The 12,469-nt window shown below is 37.7% G+C and overlaps 1 protein-coding gene across 2 annotated transcripts in view; it reads left to right on the top strand.

Moving 5' to 3' along the window:
- Nucleotides 1-12,469, top strand: part of CFAP299 (cilia and flagella associated protein 299) — a 623,215-nt gene that overhangs the window by 399,451 nt on the left and 211,295 nt on the right. The window lies entirely within an intron of this gene.

The following is a 12,469-nucleotide window of genomic DNA, read 5'->3' as shown; positions in this document are numbered from 1 at the left end:
CCAAATGAAAGAACGTAGAAAATTGCTAAATGCCATGTGGCTCAGTGGTAAAGAATGTGCCTGCTGATGCAGGAAGCCATGGGTTCATTCCTGGCTCAGGAAGATTCCCTGGAGAATGAAAAGACAACCAACTGCAATATTCTTGTCTAGGCAATTCCATGTACAGAGGAACCTGGCAGGGTACAGTCCATGGGGTCACAAAGGCCAGACATGACTGAGCAACTGAGCACACACGCTATGGAAAGCAAGTATTAATGTCTCTGTTAAAGGTATGTGCTCCTCCCAAGTTAGTATATTCAACAACCTTCACACCTTCTACATAATAATTATAATCACAAATAATGCAGACTCATTTGGTGGTCTCATTGTTTATTGCTTCAAAAGAACAAAACAATATTAAAATTAATGAGCTTTAAGATTGTCAATATAGCTGCTGCTGCTGCTGCTAAGTCATGTCAGTTGTGTCTGACTCTGTGCGACCATATAGACGGCAGCCCACCAGGCTCCCCCGTCCCTGGGATTCTCCAGGCAAGAATACTGGAGTGGGTTGCCATTTCCTTCTCCAGTGCATGAGAGTGAAAGTTAAGTCACTCAGTCGGATCCGACTCTTCACAACCCCATGGACTTCAGCCTACCAGGCTCCTCAGTCCATGGGATTTCCCAGGCAAGAGTATTGGAGTGGTTTGCTATTGCCTTCTCCAGTCAATATAGCTAGTATTTCTAATTTCCAATATAGCTAGAATTCCCCATTTTGCAAAAGTGGGGGAAAAAAGAACAGTAATGGCTATATGCACAAATTGATCATAAATATTCCTGGGTCCAAGCTTTCTTTATTTTAATTTTTTAAAGGAAGAGCATAGTGGAACTAGAAAGCCCTAATGAAATGAATCCATGAGCAACCAAATGGCTACCTTGTATATAGAGCCCAGCTGGCCTACAAATGAGATGAGTCCATTTTCTCTTTCCACTCCAGATGCCATGACATCAGCATGTCTATGGACAATACCCCAAGCATCCAGACCTGTTTCCCTCAAGCAAGGTATAGTTACAAACAGTCTAGTTTCAGTACTAATCAAATTACTTTGACAAGGAGCAGTCACTTAAAAAAAAGGAGAGTGCCAGGACTGTTGTAACTTAACCTTGAGCACCGTGGTATGCCTTCAGAGCTATGCAGTTGTCAGCAGAGGGCTTCCTAATCTGCTCAGTGGGATCATCAGTGGTTTAAGGGAGCTGTCCTTTAGTACCCAGCAGTTAGTAAGTATACACTTATCACATCAATGAAATGATTTATCACATTGAGTAGAGTTGCTAGGATTTAACAGGTACTTGTCTGGATTTCTTAAATATCACAAGCAAAGGTTGATACCTATCATGTTCTTTCTCTTTCCTCTTTTCCGCGTCTAATTGCTTCATTCTTGTAATGGCGTTTTCCATATTTCCACAGGTTTCAGCCATGTAGTTTGTCTTGGGATACGAAGAGGCAGTATTAACCAACTAGTGATGATTTTGTTTCTGTGTACATGTGTGCCTGTTCCATTCTGACACACATTTTACCTAATTAATTAAAATGCTTTCAGATACGAATAAGGGGACTCCTTCATTTCAGTGAGTTTGATGTGATGTATATGAGAGATGACATAGTTCTTGTGAAATATGATTTAAAACTGAGCAGAGCTTTGGAAGAGAAGGATTGGGTTTATTAGGAAGATAGAGGGAACACACACCAGGCATTTGAGGTGTCTCTGGTTTGGGCTATAACAAATAATTCTGGGGGACTTGTGCAAACATTACAATGGGAAACATGCATGTATGTACCTATACATATGTGTGTGTATACACATCGTTGCCAAGGCAAACCATTCAATATCACAGAAACCCAAGTCTGTGCCCCAACCATTAATGCTGAAGAAGCTGAACAGTTCTGTGATGACCTACAAGATCTTCTAGAACTAACATTGAAAAAAAAAAAAAAGATGTCCTTTTCATCATAGGGACTGGAATGCAAAGTAGGAAGTCAAGAGATACCTGGAGTAAGAGGCAAGTTTGGCCTTGGAGTACAAAATGAAGTAGTGCAAAGGCTAATAGAGTTTTTCCAAGAGAACACACTGTCATAGCAAACACCCTCTTCCAACAACAGAAGACATGCCTCTACACATTGACATCACCAGATGGTCAATACCAAAAATAGATTGATTATATTCTTTGCAGCCAAAGATGGAGAAGCTCTATACAGTCAGCTGAATTGATACACATATTTATGAAATGTCAGTAAAATTGCTGGGCCATACGTTGTTTTTAGGTCCACATTTAGTAGAAAATATTAATAGGTATCCATAGTAGTTTGCTCAAAATCCTTCAAGCTAGGCTTCAACAGTATCTGAACCAAGAACTTCCAGATGTACAAACTGGATTTAGAAAAGGCAGAGGAACCAGAGGTCAAATTTCCACTGGAATCATAGATCAAATTTCCACTGGATTATAGAGAAAGCAAGGAAATTCCAGAAAAACGTCTACTTCTGCTTCATAGACTATATTAAAGCCTTTGACTGTGTGGATCACAACAAACTGTGGGAAATTCTGAAGGACATGGGAATATGAGACCACCATACCTGCCTCCTGAGAAATCTGTTTGCAAGTCAAGAAGCAACAGTTAGAAACGGACATGTAACAATGAACTGTTTCCACTCTGGGAAGGGAGTATGATAAGTCTGTATATTGTTGCCCTGCTTATTTAACTTGGTAAGCAATTAGTAATCTTAGCAATTACTAAAGTAAAATTTAGGAAGATAAATCTCTCATTTTAAATTATCATTTATGCCATAAAATATATTTAAAAGTATGGCACATGTCAGCATTTAGCTTTTCTAATGTAAAATTTTTAATACTGTAAGAATAGATTATACAAGTGCATAATAAATCATTTAGACTGTATAAAACAGAATTATAATGAAAATCTCTCTGACACCCTTATAGAATTACATTTGAAAGTGGTAATATTTTTAAAAATTAGAGGGTGTCGCTTTAAAGTATTCATAATATACTTGACATATCTAGTCATTGTTAGTGATTTGCATACTTAAATGGGAAGAGGCTTCTACTCTTAGTTCTCAAGTTACTGTTAGACTTTATAACATTCTAATACACTTTAATGTAACTGCCGAGTTTACATATGGGATAATGCTGTTATCAAGATCATTGCATGAATGATCACAATGAAATCCATCAATAAGAACCATAAATCTTATACAATAGGAATCCACCTGTGGTTTTATGGTCTTGGAACTCAGCCACAGTTTTTCAAAACCAGTGAAACTACACCTGTCTATCAGATGGGAAAACACAGTGGTCATTAATTATATTATTTCTTTCTTTATCTTATGGGCTTAGAGTAATTAGTATTATTTACAGGACAGACTTTGTGTTTGATTTAAGTTGTGCTGAAAGCCTTAGCCCCTGTGTGAGTTACTTTTGCAATATCATGGTTTGATCATATTGTGAAGACATCAAAAACATAATGCGCCTTGGATTATGTGAGGCTCTGCTTAAAGAAAGACAAAGTCATACAGAATGTTGCGAGTTCATATCATATTCAGAGTTTCAAGAGTTTGGTTCACCTTTTCTAGTCAGTTTATGATAGAGGCTTGATAAAGGAGGAAGGAGGAAAAGGAAAGCTTGGGTTCCGGTCAGCATAATCAATTTCCAAACACAAAGTCTATCAAGTAGCATGCCTGCAGAGCAATGAAAGTTGAGGGGAGTGAGGAGCTTTGTTTAAAAAAAAGAGATACTATCTTTCTAATTTTCTTTATCTTTTAAAATGTATTCGTTGAAAATTTCAGATTAATGTTATTACTTTCATTGTTTTCTAAAGTAGTCCATGTTTTTTTCTACTCTGCCTGCACTAAGTATCAGAGTCGCTGCTCACCGTTTATTAAAAGCTTAACTGACAAACATGGTCTGCTAGAGGAGTAGAAGAAGAAGAAGGGAAGGAAGCATACGAAGATAAAGGGAAGACAGAAAGGAAGTAGAACAAAAAGGAAAGGATGAGATCGCGGCTCTCGGATGTCTGAAATAGTCCCACGTACAATTATCTCTAGCTAAAGAGTACAGTTGTACTCTTTTAGTTTGCAAATGCACTCTATTAGTTTGCAAAGGCTGCCAACACAAAGGACCATACACTGGCTGGCTTCAAACAATACAGATGCCTTTTTTCACAGTCTGGAAGCAAGAAGTTCAAGATCAAGGTGTCAGCAGGGTTGATTTCTTCCAAGGCCCCTCTTGAGCTTGGCTTGTAGATGGCCTTCTTCTCGTGTCTTCATGTGATCATCCTTCTGTGTATTTCTGTGTCATAATTGCCTCTCTTTTTAAGGACACCAGTCCCTCATTTTACCTCAGTTTCCTCTTTAAAAGCCCAATTTCCAAATCCAATCACATTCTGGGGTTTAAGACTTCAACATAAGAATTTGGGGAGAATACAATTCTAGTTTCTGTAATAGATTTTTGAGTAAATTACAGTACTAAGAGAGTAGAACAATTAATTCCAGCCAAGGAAATTTGGGAGAGCTTCATGGTAGAGAGAATATGTATTCTTAAGTTCATATACATATCATCATATGATAACAGGTTTGAATTTTAGGGCTAAAGGCATTTTCAACAAATACTTAATATACTGAGTATAATAATATATGTATGAATCAGGTTAAATTTTCAGGAAGCAAACTAAGTATAATGTCCTTGACTATTATTTATACAGAAGAAATGTTGAAACATTCCAAACTCTCTGCATTAATATTCAATTCAAAGAAACCTTCTGTATCAAAGATTGTTTTAGTTATAAGCACATACATAGGCTGTCTTCCAAAATTATTTCCAAATGTATGTGCACTAATATGTTTCCCTTAGTTTTACCTCTTTGCTATCACTCTGGAATAAAGATTTTAAATGAAAAAGAGTTAGGTATACTTAATTTAAAAAAGGGAAAAAGTCCATTTTTATTATGTTTAAGTTTTTTTTTCCCAATTATTTTTATTAGTTGGAGGCTAATTACTTTACAATATTTTAGTGGTTTTTGCCATACATTGACATGAATCAGCCATGGATCTACATGTGTTCCCCATCCTGAACCCCCCTCCCACCTCCCTCCCCATCCCATCCCTCTGGGTCTTCCCAGTGCACCAGCCCTGAGCACTTGTCTCATGCATCCAACCTGGACTGGCGATCTGTTTCATACTTGATAATATACATGTTTCGATGCTGTTATATTTAAGTTTTTAAAAATTAATGTTATGAATGAAGAAATGAAAAATTGTAGAGGTGTGCAAACATCCTAATTTGAGTTATATTCTTTTTGATAAATGTGAAATCTTTTGAAAGGAAATGGTGTTCTATTCTTATAATGCATAATCAGATTGGTTTAAGTTCCGCCTACATTTCTGGTGTTTGCAATTATTTCCATACTTGAAAGATCCTGTTTCCAGTGTAATTACTGCTATTTTTTCTACATATTAATTTAATGTGTCTGTTATAGACTGAATGCTCATTCCCCTTTCAGTTTGTATGTTGAAACCTAACCCTCAATGTGATGGTATTTGAAGGTCAGGTAGGGCCTTTGGGAGGTGATTAGGTCCTGAGGACAGAGACTGCATCAAAGAGATTCGTGCCCTTATCTAAGAGTCCAGAGAAATCCTTTCTCCCTTCTACCATGTGAGGACAGCCATCAGTGAACCAGAAAGCAGGTTCTCACCAGACATTGAATCTGTTGTTAACTTCTCATGTAGGAGAAATATATTAGCAGTTCTCCATAGTAGTTTTAACAGTTTATACTCCCATCAGGAATGTGTGAGGCTTACAGTTGCTCAAGAGTCTCAGCAAACTTTGAGACCTGTCAGTCTCTTTTTTAGCTATTCTAGTGAGTTGCATTTCCTTGCAAAGTCTAATAGAGTTGACTATTTAAAAAAAATCTTCATTGGTCATTTGGATATCTTCTTTTGTGAAGTTGTGTGTTTCAGATTTTATTGAGTTGTCTTTCTATTGTTGATTTGTCAGAGTTCTTTATCTTGTTTTGATCTGAGTCCTCTGTTGGTCACATTGTGCAGTAGGCAGAAATCCTTAATCTTGTATGATAAAAATTTTGCAGATATGATTAAATTAAGGATGCTGGGATAAAGAGATTTTCCCGAATGATCTGGGTGGACTATGAATGCAGTCATCATTTTAAGAGGAAGGCAGAGGGGGACTTAACACAGTCATAGACGATAAGGCGACAAGGTTTTGGAGCCTCCTTGATGTGACCTCAGGAGCTGGAAGAAGCAAGAACCTGATTCTCCCTCCAGGGTCTTCTGACAATTTGATTTTGACCCACCGATCCTGATCTCAGACCACAGTCATCCAGAACTTGGAGAGAATATGTTTCTGTTGTTTTAATTCACTGGGCTTTTGGGTACTCAGCTAGAGAAGCTGATACACATGGGTTGCATATGTCATCTGTGCTGTGTAGATTGCATTTGCGTTCACTGAATGGTGTATTGGATAAATGGAATGTCCCCAGATAAACATATTCCTGTTCATTAGTCTCTTTCTTATGGTTAGTGTCTTTTGCCTGCCATATTTAAGAAATGTTTCCCTGTCCTGATAACATGCAGATACTTTGTCGTGTTGTTTTGCCTTTCATATTTAAGTTTTGCAACTACTTAGAGGAGATTTTTGTTTATAAAATAAGCTGTCTGAACTTTACACATCCATAACTGTTTTACAGACATTTTGTCAATTTGCACAAAAAATTGGATGAATTCTGAATTTTATTGACTCATAAAACAATTTTGAGAAAATTGAGAGCCAGTAAAGCATGACCTTCTCAGTTCGTGGATATATTTCCTTCTATTCAAAAGTACTTAATTTTTCAAGATAACATTTACAAAAATTTTATTAGATTTATTTCTAAGTGTTTGATGTCCTCATTATAAATGGTAACTTAAAAATGTCCTTTTCTTTACTCCTTGTGGCTGGTAAATACAAATATGGTTGTTTTTTAAAGAATATTAACTTTCTATCAAGCCAAATGGTTAAACTCATTTATGTACTCTAAAAAAGATCTTTTGCATTTTCTATATACACAGTTATATACAAATAAGCTATTATTTTTCTTCTAAAACTCATATATGTTGCTTTTTTTCCTTTTTTCCTGTTTAAAAAATCTCATTGATGAGGTTTTCCACTACAATTTGAATAGAAGTGCTCATAGTAGACATCTATATTCTTTCCAAAGACTTACCACTAAATATGAGGTTTGCTTAGATTTTTGTTGTTGCTGATTTTCTTTATCAAATTGAGACTAGTCCCCTCTAATCTTAATTTTGCTGGGATTTTTAAAATCACAGATTTACAGATGCTTTGTTCTAGACATTATCTGAGAGAATAGCTTTATTTTCCCCATTTTATTCTGCTTAATGTGTTGAATTACCTAAACTGATTTTCTAGTATCAATAAACCTAAGCAGATAATGACATATTATTCTGTTATATATGACTACAATTCATTTGTCAATATTTTGAACATAAATATTTGTAGCTATATACATCAATGAGATCAGCCATAATTTTCCCTGCCTATAATGTTTTGTTGTTTTTTTTTTTCATATTTTGGCATGAAGATTATCTTAGCCCCTTGAAACAAGTTTGGATGTATTTTCTTTTTTAAGTATTCAGAATAAGTATTTATGAGCTTGACATTGTTTCTGCCTCAAATGAATAGTGAAACTTATTAATGAAACTAGGAGGCAGAGTTTTGTTGTAAGAAAGATTTTTATTTATTTATTCAATGAAATTGTTTTCTGCTTATTTCAATGTAGTGGGTTCTGCTTTTCTAGGAATTTTAAATCTTCACAGATTCTCCAATTTTCTTGCGTAATCTTTGTAAAATTCTTTTATGACCTTTTTAAAGTCTGTATAATCTGAAGTAGTGTTCATTCTTCAAACTGATTATGCTTTCTCTCTCTCTCTCAAAGCCAGTATCACCAAATGACATTATTATTATCATCAAAAATCCAAATGTTTCCCTAAGGTTCTCTCTATTGCTTTTATCTTTTTTATTCCCTTCATTGTATTTTTCTTCATTTATTTTTTATTGCTTTTCTGTCTCTGAGATTAATGCTTAGGGATTTTGATTTTCTTCTTTCTCCTTTCTTTTTCTCTGTTCTAATATTTCTATTTTAGGTTGCTCCACCCTGAACTTTAGGTCTTCCCTTTCAACAGTGCCTTAGGTGGTCTTCCTACAGCTTCCTGTCCCTCTCCCAAGGGTAAGAAGATGACTACAGGCAACGCCTGTCATCCTGGTCGGGGTGAGGGAAAGGGGCATTTTTTCTTTAGACCTAGGCTTAGGTAAGCATTTTGTCAATGGGTGTTGAAATAGGGCATTCTCAGGGATCCTGTCCCAACCCCGGATTTAGTTCAGTTCAGTTCAGTTGCTCAGTCATGTCTGACTCTGTGACCCCATGGACTGCAGCACAACAGGCTTCTCTGTCCATCACCAACTCCTGGAGCTTGCTCAAACTCATGTCCATCAGGTCGGTGATGCCATCCAACCATCTTATCCTCTGTCGTCCCCTTCTCCTCCTGCCCTCAATCTTTCCCAGCATCAGGGTCTTTTCCAATGAGTTGGTTCTTTGCATCAAGTGGCCAAAGTATTGGAGTTTCAGCTTCAGCATCAGTCCTTCCAAGGAGTATTCAGGACTGATCTCCTTTAGGATTGACTGGTTGGATCTCCTTGCAGTCCAGGGGACTCTCAAGAATCTTCTCCAACACCATAGTTCAAAAGCATCAATTCTTCACTGCACAACTTTCTTTATAGTCCCAACTCTCACATCCATACATGACTACTGGTAAAACCATAGCTTTGACTAGACAGACCTTTGTCAACAAAGTAACATCTCTGCTTTTTAATATGCTGTCTAGGTTGGTCAGAGCTTTTCTTCCAAGGAGCAGGTGTCTTTTAGTTTCATGGTTGCAGATTTTGGAGCCCCAATTAATAAAGTCTCTCACTGTTTCCCCATATATATGCCATGAAGTGATAGGACGAGATGCCATGATCTTAGTTTTTTGAATGTTGAGTTTTAAGACAACTTCTTCACTCTCCTCTTTCACTTTCATCAGGAGGCTCTTTAGTTCCTCTTGGCTTTCTGCCATAAGGGTGGTGTCATCTATGTATCTGAGATTGTTGATATTTCTCCCAGCAATCTTGATTCCAGTTTGTGCTTCATCCAGCCTGGCATTTCACATGATGTACTCTGCATATAAGTTAAATGAGTAGGGTGACAATATACAGCCTTGACGTACTCCTTTTCCTATTTGGAACCAGTCTGTTGTTCCATGTCCAGTTCTAACTGTTGCTTCTCGACCTACATACAGATTTCTCAGGAGGCAGGTAAGGTGGGTTGGTATTCCCATCTCTTGAAGAGTTTTTCACAGTTTATTTTGATCCACATAGTCAAAGGCTTTGGCATAGTCAATAAAGCAGAAGTAGATGTTTTTCTGAAACTCTCTTGCTTTTTCGATGATCCAGCAGATGTTGGCAATTTGATCTCTGGTTCCTCTGTCTTTTCTCAATCCAGCTTGAAAATCTGGAGGTTCATGGTTCACGGACTGTTGACACCTGGCTTGGAGAATTTTGAGCACTACTTTACTAGCATGTGAGATGAGTACAATTGTGCGGTAATTTGAGCATTCTTTGGCATTGCCTTTCTTTAGGATTGGAATGAAAACTGACCTTTTCCAGGTTTGTGGCCACTGCTGAGTTTTCCAAATTTGCTGGCATATTGAGTGCAGCATCATCTTTTAGGATTTAAAGTAACTCAACTGGAATTCCATCACCTCCACTAGCTTTGTTCGTAGTGATACTTCCTAAGGCCCACTTGACTTCACGTTCCAGGATGCCTGGCTCTAGGTGAGTGATCACACCATTGTGATTATCTGGGTCATGAAGATCTTTTTTGTACAATGCTTCAGTGTATTCTTGCCACCTCTTCTTAACATCTTCTGCTGCTTTTAGGTCCATACTGTTTCTGTCTTTTATTGTGCCCATCTTTGCATGAAATGTTCCCTTGGTATCTCTAATTTTCTTGAAGAAATCTCTGGTCTTTCCCATTCTATTGTTTTTCTCTATTTCTTTGTACTTATCACTGAGGAAGGCTTTCTTATCTCTCCTTGCTAGTCTTTGGAACTCTGCATTCAAATTGGGTATATCTTTCCTTTTCTCCTTTGCCTTTTGCTTCTCTTCTTTTCACAGCTATTTTTATGGCCTCCTCAGACAACCATTTTTCCTTTTTGCACTCCTTTTTCTTGGGGATATTCTTGATCACTGCTTCCTGTACAATGTCACAAACTTCCATCCATAGTTCTTCAGGCACTCTATCAGATCTAATATCTTCTAATGACCACAGGACTGGAAAATGTTAGTTTTCATTCCAATCCCAAAGAAAGGCAATGCCAAAGAATGTTCAAACTGCTTCACAATTGCACTCATCTCACACACTAGCAAAGTAATGCTCAAAATTCTCCAAGCCAGGTCAACAGTACATGAACCATGAACTTCCAGATGTTCAAGTTGAATTTAGAAAAGGCAGAGGAACCAGAGATCAAATTGCCAACATCCATTGGATAATCAAAAAAGCAAGAGAGTTCCAGAAAAATATCTACTTCTGCTTTATTACCTTCTGCTTCTAATACCTTCTAATATTGGATTCAGGTCTGGATCATATATGTATCCTCTACCTCCCTCCTGCCCCAGAGGCAGAGTGGAGTTTTTCTTAGTTTTCTTCTTCTAGTTACAATGAGTTTTCAAGATGTTCCTATGGTGATAGTGTTTGTTCCCATTTCGCCACCATTTTCAGGCTTCCCAACCACCCCGCCCAAAGGAAATAAAAGGAATGATATGATCGGGTGTTATGCCTTTTCTGAAAGTGGTTGTTCTGCAACTTCTCTAGGCCTGCACCTCACATGTACTTTCTCATCACTCTCATTGGTCTTTTTTGCAAGAAGAGCCCAAGTGTTTGTGTGAATTTCTCTTGTGTTTGTGGTTCTCATCATCTTCTATATTATCCTGCTATCCCACAGTCAGCATTCAGCAATTTATTAAAAATTATAGCTGAAATCTTCTAGATGTTCACTTAGCTCTACTCCACTGTGGGTAAGGAAGTGCATGTATTCTGTCTGTGGAGATATCTGCCTTTCCTTAGGTTTCCTCTTGTTGAACTCAACTCTCTGGTATGTTCAAGAAAAGCTGTATGTATGCAGATTGCCAAAGGTGTTGTCTGAGTGGCAGCAATTCTCTTTCCTTTTACCCACCTCCTGCATGGAGTCAGCTTTTCATTTTTAAGTCATAGATGGTCAAGAGGTTATAAGACTCTTAGTCTTAGAGGTCCAGGCAGTCTAAGGTTTTCTAGGTCAGTAGTAACCAAACCAGACTTCCCTGGTGCCCAACTCAGACAGGAAAAAAATCTGCCTGCAATGCAGGAGGCAAGGGTTCAGTCCCTGGGTCAGGAATATCCCCTGGAGAAGGGAATGGCTATCCACACCATTATTTTTTGCCTACAGAATTCCATGGACAGAGGAGCCTGGTGGGCTACACACCATAGGGTCGTGAAGAGTCAGACATGAGTAAATGACTAACACTTTCACTTTCAGTAACTAGTAGAGATAGAGCCCCGACTGAAGAACGAACTAGGTAAGTGAGCAGTGGTGTTATTTCTCTACTATTGTTGCCTTATTGTTTTATGGAAGGATCAAACTGTAACATTTGGTCAGCTCTTTGAAAGAGGTGAGTAGAACCAACAGTTGTGTTGTCATATGCACACTCTGTCGTGTCCAGTTCTTTGTGACCCTGTGGACTGCAGCTCACTAGGATACCTGTCCATGAGATTTTCCCAGAAGGCATACTGGAGTGGGTTGCCATTTTCTCCTCCAGGGGATTTTCTCAACCCAGGGATCGAACCCCTGTCTCCTGGTTCTCCTGATTTGCAGGTGGATTCTTTACTTCTGAGCTGCCGCAGAAGCTCATAGTCATTAGGCTAAATACAAAATTGCCTCCTCTGGAGTCAGAGCTAACTAAAGAAAAGAAACAAGTATCCTCGGTGAAAAATACTAAACACATAAAAATGTTAAAAATGTAAGACGTTAAAATTTAGTACTTCTTTCTATTTCATTTGATTGATTTTGCAACTGTTCTTCAATGTTTTCTCAATTATATATTGTGACAGAATATTTTGAGAATGAAATGAAAGGATCACAGATCATGTAGAACAAATACTTAGATGATTGTGTAGAAAATTCAGCCGTTCAATTATTAAGGTCACCCTTTACTCCTCAAGGTGATAAGTGGTTAATGAAAGTAGAAGTTGGGCTAAATGAGAAGTGGAAATCCAGCATAACCCAGTTAATGATAAATCCTAGATAGATCTTTGTCAGCGCTTGAGTATCTCAAA

This window comes from Muntiacus reevesi, chromosome 22, assembly GCF_963930625.1.
Source record: "Muntiacus reevesi chromosome 22, mMunRee1.1, whole genome shotgun sequence".
In the NCBI taxonomy this organism is placed as follows: Eukaryota; Metazoa; Chordata; class Mammalia; order Artiodactyla; family Cervidae; genus Muntiacus; species Muntiacus reevesi.
This window is presented reverse-complemented; position numbering and strand designations above follow the sequence as displayed.